This window comes from Lytechinus variegatus, chromosome 1, assembly GCF_018143015.1.
Source record: "Lytechinus variegatus isolate NC3 chromosome 1, Lvar_3.0, whole genome shotgun sequence".
NCBI lineage: Eukaryota > Metazoa > Echinodermata > Echinoidea > Temnopleuroida > Toxopneustidae > Lytechinus > Lytechinus variegatus.
The window spans coordinates 6,912,656-6,922,446 of NC_054740.1; the positions used below are offsets into that span (position 1 = coordinate 6,912,656).

General features: G+C 36.5%; 1 long non-coding RNA gene across 1 annotated transcript; it reads right to left on the minus strand.

Moving 5' to 3' along the window:
• Positions 1 to 2,450: 2,450 nt before the first annotated feature.
• On the minus strand, positions 2,451 to 5,107 carry LOC121405959. Its single transcript, XR_005968735.1, has 3 exons — positions 5,069 to 5,107; positions 3,949 to 4,075; positions 2,451 to 3,482 (listed from the first exon to the last, which is right to left on the minus strand). It is a non-coding gene; the product is annotated as an uncharacterized LOC121405959 (long non-coding RNA).
• Positions 5,108 to 9,791: the final 4,684 nt, after the last annotated feature.

Genomic DNA, 9,791 nt, shown 5'->3' on the forward strand with positions numbered 1-9,791 from the left:
TGGACGAATTGGCAATTTACCGGGCTATATACGGGAATCGGTCCATATGGGGCCCTAAGATATTATCTTATAAATACATTAGCCGGATTTAGCCCATTGAAGTCAATATTGGCCAGGCCAGGGGAGTGTTTCACCACGGTCCGACACTTTTGTCAGATCTGACAACTTTCCTTGATTTTGATTTGATTAGAATAATGCGTGGGTTGAATGAATATACTAAGAGATCAGGGGGTGGAAACTCCGCTTCTGCATCCGGTCAGAATTGAAGAAAATTTTGGAGGGTCAAAAGTGCACACTGCTCCCATATTACATGTACAAGCCTATGGACGCCGCCACTGTTTTGGTACACCAGCGAAATGGAGGCGTGGTCATGGAACGCCCTTCGCGCATAGCGTAAAATATGTAAATTAGCATTTGGTCTGTAATTAGCATAATGCGCGACCCGTTGGTGTACGTGTCTAAATAAAATACATCATGCCACGGCCATTCATTCATTCTTCATAAGTAATCGTATTTTTATTGATCCATTTGTTCTTGCCTGTCACGATTATTACTGCATTATTTCAGCTGCAAGTTGCCTGGATTTTTTCTAAGGCAATAACTGGAAACTTTATGGGAGGGATTTTAATTGAGCTTGACTTGCCCTCTTTCCTTACAATTTTCATTCTATTAATTACATTCACTATTTATATTACAGAAGAGGTCCTCCCCCCAAAAAAAAAATGGTGCCATAATAATTTTTCCCTTAAATCGTGTAAATGTTCCTCGGTTGATCTCTTTATGTTTCTGAAGCCCTTATTTGAAGACCTCACTTGCAAATGGGGTTAGGTCCATTTTTCATCAAATTTGATTTTTTTTGGTCTCAATGTGTACATTTTTAGTAGCTCTATAAGATGATACCAAAGAAAAGTTGAAATTCCCACTAAAAGGTGATCTAGAATGGCCAAGAAAAATTACTTTTTTTTCAAAAGGGGTATAGGTCCACACTTTTTTGGGGGGGAAATGAATATTTTACAAAATATGAAGACAGGTAGATTTCTTTCATAGCCAATTTTATGTTCACATAGTAGGGCATCATGAAAATTTAATTTCGCATAAGAATATTGCAATTTAGTTTTAAATAAAAATATCGCAAAATGGAAGAGTGGACCTACATGTAACTCCTTTTGCAAACAAACTATTCTGAAGAGCTCATTTGTCAAAAGTGGTTAGGTCCATAGTTCATAAATTTTTATTGTTTTCTGTCTCAAAACCTCTATATTTTTAGTCGTTCTAATGAAAACAACAAAAATTTGAAATTCACATGAGAAAGAAAAATCACCTTTTTAATCAAAATTGATTGGATTCATTTCAGTTTAGTTGCAAAAGGGGTTAGGTCCAGTGGTCCACAATGATATTTTTTTTAAAGAATATATAGAAAAAAATTGAAGACAGGTAGATTCCTTTTATACCCAATTTTATGTTCACATGATAGGGTAGTACATCATAACAAATTAGTTCATAAGAGTAATGCAGTATAAGTGAGAATGAGAATGGACCTAACCCCTTTTGCAACTAAACTCTTCATTTACATTTTTATCTTTTCTGTTCATATTTAATTGCAGAAAACTAAACGAACCTTTATTTCATCATTTGAACACAAAATAAGAACAAATCAAATTATTTTATATAATCATTGTAGTCTCCAATATAGGTCCTATTACGAATAGCAGTCAGGAGCACTTAATTTTAAATGGCGACTTCTATGTCACCATCATTCATCAATAACCATGACCTAGGTACAATATTTTAGGGGGATTCTCAAAATTATCTAGGCAAGAGAGCAAACCCATCGTAGGCTATAGGATACTTATTTTTTATTTTCAACTGGAAATGAATCTGGTAAATTTTGGTATGGAAAGAAAAATACATTTTATATACAGGTTCCATATTTTGTAGAAATAATTCCCCTCCCCCGTACACCCATCATGAACAGTAAGGTCTTATGATTGCTTCTTCCAAAACAAACAACTTTCTCTAACTGCCCCACCCCAATTTCCTGCCTCTTCTCTCTCTCTCAGAAAATGACACACACAAATATATGCATAAAGGCAAACAATTCTATCATTTTATTACTTTCCCACTCTTATCCTTATTTCTCTTGAAGAATACTTTAACTGCTGTTTGCTCTCATGATGTCACAGTAGTATCATCACATTTGAGTACAGAGTGCAACATCTTGTGCCATTTGTGCTTAACAATTTTTGGAAGCAATATATCACAAATTGGTGATTAATGAATGAAAATGACCAAGATCAGATAATTTAATTCAAAATTAACATGTTTATTAAGAAATCCATTTTCTAAAACATTGAAAATAACATAACAATAATAATTAGAGTCTACAAGCATTAACTTAGATTTAAAAAATAAAGGATTGAGAACATTTTTCTACACTTCAGTCAAAATATACAATGTTTATTAAAATTTCATTAAAAAATGTCGATGAGCCTAATAGTTAATATGAGGGATGCATCCAGGATTTCATAAAGAGCATAAAATCTGTGATATTCTGTTTATTTTTCCACAAAAGTTTGTCACTCAAAAAAAGGAGGTAAATTCCTTCCAAATTTGCTGACAAGAAATATTCTACTAATGTGAGAGCACTCCACATAAAAGGGGGGGATAATTCCAGAATCTCCCTAAAGAGTGCCTTTCCCAGTCAATACATTGGTGAATCATTCACAAAATTTGATATTGTCTACTGTCACTGTGGCTAGAATTCAATCTATTTTTAAAAATATAGTCTATTTATATATTTTTGCTGAGGTTATCCATGTCAAAACTTTTTAAAAAGTAAGATAACAATAAATGCAATTTAATATTCCTACATAATTATTCAGCCATTCTATGAAGACTTGCAATTATGGTAACTTTGTCCAAGCCCATTGCAGCTACCATAAAGACCTTGATTTCTTGCTCAGCCCTGTTACCATGGTAATTGTCATAGTGACAAGATTATAATAGTAATAACTTGTTTATAATGGAGGTCCAGGAATGATACTAAAATTATTTCTTAATCCTCTGATCACGTTTATTAACATTTGTCTACGCGATATTTTCATTTCAAAAGATAAATTTTTGTCTTGTATTCAATAGGCCTTTAAAATGGAAATTATATTTAATTTCTCAAAAATTTCTAAGAATTAGTAGAAGTATTAAATATTAATAAAAGGTAATACATTTGCCCATTGGAAAAAAAAATATTTCTTACTTGTATTCTGTGTAAAATTTTTATACTTTAATGTCATTGCCTGCTGATGAACCTGAACTTGTACTACACTCTTTTCTACAGATATGCAGTTTAAAGAACATTCAATGCTTTGTTGATATGTCTATTCACATTAATTTGAAGTAACTACTTATTAACTTGGCCTACATACTTCTTCCATCTTGGTACTTGTTGTGATACCGGTACTTAAACAGCTTGGGCAGCGGGAAATCTGCATTGTAAAAAATAGAGAAAGAACAAAATGAGCTGCTGATGTAAATTATTCTTACTCATCTACATGTAGTCCAGTTTTATTAAGATTTAAACTCTATTTAGTTCTACATCCAAATAAATTGATATATCAATATAACTATTTACAGTATGTTTTGATAATAAAGAGTGCAAATTATTTCAAATATTTATCAGATGATAACTGTTAATATCATGTTTTTTTATGTACATGCACATAGACATAAGGTATGGTCGGTAAAAATGGAAATACTGGTGAATCTGAATTCAAGCAAATATTATCTATCAGTGGAGCTTTAATTTTACATGACATCTCATCTTTATTCAGCTCAATTGGCCATACCCCCCTCCCCAAAAGAGGGAATATTTATTTAGACTATTTGTTTTGGTTTTTTTGGGTGGGATGAGCTTAGATACAGGCTGTATTATTATTAAAACAACAAGCATACCTTGCAATTTTCCAATTCAGATGTCCTGTTCCTCATTAGAGTGTAACTCACACTTGCTGATCTGCATGCTTCTCAATTTTGTCCCTCTGACCGGGTGTGAACTGCTAAGATCTTGGTCCTATTGGATCTGCAATAAACATTTTTTTTAGTTTGAGAGTATTAGAGATAAATAAAACTACTCTTCTTAAACAATATTTTAAAAAATCCAGCTGCCCATATCATTGAAGTATGAATATTCCAAACTAAATTATCTGGTCCAAAAACTTCATTCTCTCTCTATCATGAAGTTTCACAGAGGCATACGCATACCAGGTACCCAACTGTTTATTAAAGTAAAATGATTCTAACCACATATTGCTTCAGCTGTATAGCTGAATCAGGACCTGGTCTATGCTGGTCCTGTATATAACTGAAGAATCACATTATATTTGAATGAAGTAATAACTATGTACTAAAAACGTTTTCAGAATACCACCCCAGGCCAGGCCCAGGGCATCCTGTTCAAATAGAAACTTGATTTATGTCTAAGTCATTTCATTCAAATCCTAACACTAACATGACTAAATCAATTGGATTTCATTCATGATTACTCTGAAGTAAAAAGTTTCTGAATAATAGAAGCTGCTGAGAATTATACTTATTCATATGAAGATGAAATAGCGTGGACGGACTAGGCCTAAACTTCAACTTTCAAGCTTGAAGTTTGGGCCTAGTCCATCCCCGCTATTTTCATACCCCATCACTACATCGACAATCTTGCTAGCCGGCGAGCGCCGGCGATATCAAGGCCGGATCTCGCTCTGACCAAAATCGACAGTTTGTCGTCAGGTCGGAAACAAGTCCACATCTACCCCTGATAATTGACAATAAAACTGAAATACAGGTTTACTTTTTGCCTACATGAAGCATATTCCGATGAAGGTCTACGACAAATGGTAAGTTAGGCCTATTTTTTTGAGAAACTAACTGACAGATGATTTATTTGGAAGTCAGGCAAAAGAAATGGGAGTGTATGGAAATGGAGGTTTACGTAGTAAAGTAATACGGGATGGGCCCCGAACCCCGGCAAACACATCACCATTGCAAGTGAGATCAAAACATGAAAATGAACTTAACTTACTTTTATTCTTATGGAATGTCATTAAGTTAATATTGATGTTCCCTCCAAGATTTTCTGCTCCAATGAAGTTCACTCAGAAATCACGATTTCGAACATCAATTCTATAAACAGATGATTAGTCGAGCTATTTCGTTGTAGAAACTGGAAATTCGCAGAGTCCAAAAGAACAACACTTCGCACAGATCTCGTAGGGAATTGTGGGATCGAAAAAACGTGTTTAATTCATAATATATGAATAAAACATTAGCGTCTTAGCCAATCAGAGAAGTGCATTTTGCGTAATTTGACGTCATTCTTATGAATAAAACATTGACCCTCCAAAATCACCCTTCAAATTGTCCGCCGGCAGCCATATTGGCTGTGTACAAAACCTATGGGAAATAAAAACGCGCGAAAAGAGTTACCTCTCTAGCTCCCTTCGGGAGCTTACGTATACGTAAGATCGTATCTCTGTGTAAGAGATATTGAAGAGCGCCATCACATTCAGCTCCTACGGACGCACACCACTATTCGGGATTCCCCCTAAATCATGTAAATGGTTAGACAAAATAAAATCAACGTTGCATATCTAACCCGTGGGGGGGGGGGGGGGGGGCCACTTACATTGACGAGTGGATACCATGCGCGACCAAAAAAACACGTAAAAAGGATGTCCTTTTCACGATAGGGCACGTTACGTACGTAACGTGATAAGGGTGTCAAAAACACAAAAATAATGAAAAAAGGGTATCTATTTAGCTAGGAAAATTACGTGTTTAGGGTCGAATTTGCGGGGATGATAAAACAAAATTAAAATATTTTATAAAGGATGTCCTTTTTTGCCCCAACACTTCGTGTTTAGAGTCCGATTTGCGCGAGGTGTAGAAGTTGGGGTCGTACTAAACCAAATAAGATAAAGCCGACGACCGAAGGACCCGTAACAACAAAACATTCCTGTACTTGTTTAGGGGTTCATTCCAGGGAATATTTGCCAAGAGCATCGTTTTGTTTCCAATACTTGTTAAGGGTAGGGTTTCACACGCCAATACTTGTTAAGGGGTGCATTTTCAGAATATGGAAATTACGTGTTTAGGGTGCTTTTCGAGACCCCATGGTCGCGCATGGTATCCACTCGTGAATGGAAGTGGCCCCCCCGGGATATCTAAACATTTATCCGTTCAGTCCCATGGGAGATCAGTAATTTATCAGTGCTGGATTTTATGGGAACTTAGTTAGTTGCCCTAGAAACCCTGTGAGCACTATGACTGCAACCACGGTTTGCCGCCGTCTGGGTTTGAGTCCCTGTTGCTCAAAAAAATATTGAAAAACACTATCATATTTTAGCGTGAAGCATATTGGATGAACTACCAAATGATAAAGATTTGGATGGTGTCATTATCAAGACTTATTTTGGGCATTTTTTTTAAAATATAATTTGTAACACATGAGTCTATGGGGAAATAGTATAGTGGTGTGTGCCTTGACCACGTCCCTCTGTAAACGTCAATCTGCACTCTGTACCCAAATCCTGGGGACCGTTTCATCAACATTTTTGTCTGACAAGTTGTCAGATCTGACATATTTCCTTGATTATAATTGGCTGAGAGGTACTGTTCCTAAGGTAACTGTCGAATAAAATGGGACTTGTCGGATAAAACGTCCGACAAGTCCTTTCATGAAACGCTCCCCTGGTCTATAACACAGCCTGCCAAATGCGGAAAATGTTAAAAATAAAATGCCAGACCAGGGAAAACACGTTATAAATTTGTCGAAATGGAAATATGAAATACTCCAAAAAATATTTTGTTCAATTGATCATGGGCCTGGCAGCTACCATGCATTCATGGCTGTACGCAGCGGAGGGCAGGGGGAAGTATACTCCCCCAGTCATTTCGAAAACTTACATTTTTTAAAACGTCCCAATGACAAGCTCGGTCTTTTTCGATTTTTGTTTTCGAATAAAGTTCATGCATGCGTTGCTGCCTCCCAGCAAAAAAATTCTGCGTACGGCCATGCGTGCATTATTCATAATATAACGTCAAACAGAGTAGCTAGCAGCAAGTCCCATCTTTTACTTTTGGTCTGACGCGACCGCGGGGTTGAAGTACGACCTCCATTCCTCACAGAGAAGGACCTTTGAAAGAATGCTGTAAGACCATGAAACTTGCTTGACCTTTCAAATGTCTTTCAACGACCTTTCAAAGATCTCTGAATTAGTCTCTTACGATTCCTGATGGAGGTCTTTCAATGGTGTTCGTGGTCCTCGTGAGTCCCAAATTTTTTTTGGAACGGTTCAAAATTCTTTCAGCGGTCTTATAGGAAAATTGTCTTTTGATGGTCTTTCAGCAGTCTTTCAGAGGTCTTTCAATGAACTTTCAGAGTTCTTATTAGTATTTCCATGATCTTTTGTCAGTCTCTGAAGATTTTTGCGGAGATCACTGTATAGACTCATGAGAGATAATTCAAAGATCATTAAAACCAGGCAAAGTCCATGGAAAGAATTATGAAAGATCACCTGTTGCATAAAAGATCTCTGAAAGACCGTTGAAAGTTCTCTAAAGGACTTAGTCTAACACCAGTAAGACAAAAAATATCCATCAGTCTTTCAAAGTTCTTTGAGGGGTCTTTCTGAGCAATGCCACAGAGATGACAATTTCAGTGATCTTGGAGACTGCTGTACGACCTTGCCAATTTTTGGTCTTTGAAAGGTCCAAACATTCCGAGCAGTTTTTAGTTGTGTATCTAACTAAAAATTAATTGACGCGAACGCGAAGCGCTAGCTGATTTTTTTTGATATACTGACCAGAAAAGGGACGCATCTGGTGACTGAATAGGATCTCACCAATCGAATAATGCGAGCGCGAACTGAAAATTTGAGAAAGTTCCAACCTGAAAACTGGACATGCTAAGCACTTTTGCAACCAATAACAAAATGAGTACCTTAGTAAACAATCATTGATGCTAGCGCGAAGCGCGAGCCCCAAATTTTGTGATTCATCTTACCTAAAATGAATCAAGTTTTCTCTTAGAAAGGGTATCTAATTCTAAAAAAGTTCCCATTTCATTTTGGAAACAAGTGGAATGCCTCTGGCCGTCTCACCTGCATCACGCGGTTCAATATAGCAGCAGTGCTGACTTTGAATACTACTCTAACTCGCACAAGATGTTCAGTGATACATGGTTACTCTTATGTCCACTTTTTATGAACTAGACCAATAAACTTACAGAGATATGATGGTTATTCAACAAAAAACCCAACATGGCCAAAGTTCATTGACCTTACATGACCTTTGACCTTGATCATGTGACCTGAAACTCGCACAGGATGTTCAGTGATACTTGATTACTCTTATGTACAAGTTTCATGAATGAGATCCATAAACTTTCAAAGTTATGATGGTAATTCAACAGATACACCCAATTCGGCCAAAGTTCATTGACCTTTGATCTTGGTCATGTGACCTGAAACGCGCACAGGATGTTCAGTGATACTTAATTACTCTAATGTCAAAGTTTAATGAACTAGACCAATAAACTTTCAAAGTTATGATGGTAATTCAACAGATACCCCCGATTCGGCCAAAGTTCATTGACCCTAAATGACCTTTGACCTTAATCATGAGACCTGAAACTTGCACAAAATGTTCAGCGATGCTTGATTACTATTATGTCCAAGTTTCATGAATCAGATCCATAAACTTTCAAAGTTATGATGGGAATTCAACAGATATGCCCAATTCGGCCAAAGTTCATTGACCCTAAATGACCTTTGACCTTGGTCATGTGACGTGAAACTCATGCAGGATGTTTAGTGATACTTGATTAACCTTATGTCCAAGTTTCATGAACTAGGTCCATATATTTTCTAAGTTATGATGACATTTCAAAAACTTAACCTCAGGTTAAGATTTCGATGTTGATTCCTCCAACATGGTCTAAGTTCATTGACCCTAAATGACCTTTGACCTTGGTCATGTGACATGAAATTCTAAGCTATGGGATAGGATGTTCAGTAATACTTGATTAACCTTATGGCCAAGTTTTATTAACTAGGTCCATATACTTTCTAAGTTATGACGTCATTTCAAAAACTTAACCTCAGGTTAAGATTTGATGTTGACGCCGCCGCCGCCGCCGCCGTCGCCGTCGGAAAAGCGGCGCCTATAGTCTCACTTTGCTTCGCAGGTGAGACAAAAACCCTGGGCACTTTCCATTATTAAAATAGCATTTTCTTCCTACGTGGATTTTTTTGGGACCCCGGTTACGCCGCCCCTGCATGTGATAATGTGAGTTTCTGTATTAAAACAGAATTTTAGTTGTTCATGTGCCATTTAAATCCCCGACTGCATAAACAAAAATGCGGAAAGGGGATCGATCAACAGTATACTTGTTATGGTTTAAACCATTATGGAGTCAAAATAAAAGGAAATGCATTGTTTCTAAAAAGATTAACGATTATCTGTTAGATATATTCATCGCTATCTTGAAGGCCCACATTGGTTGCATAACATTATAATAAATCAATAAGCCCACCCGATTTTCAGTGACGTATTGATAAATACGACTTAATTTGTGTCAAAATAATCAAAACCCGTATTGTGATTATGTAATCTACACGCATTCCAATCCACTGAGACAACACGTGTTCGTTTTTCTACCCACCCTTTATTGTGCCTCCATTGATTAGGCCTGTGTATTTGCACTCATTTTGAAATGAGAACCCTTAGCAAATATTTCTTACCTA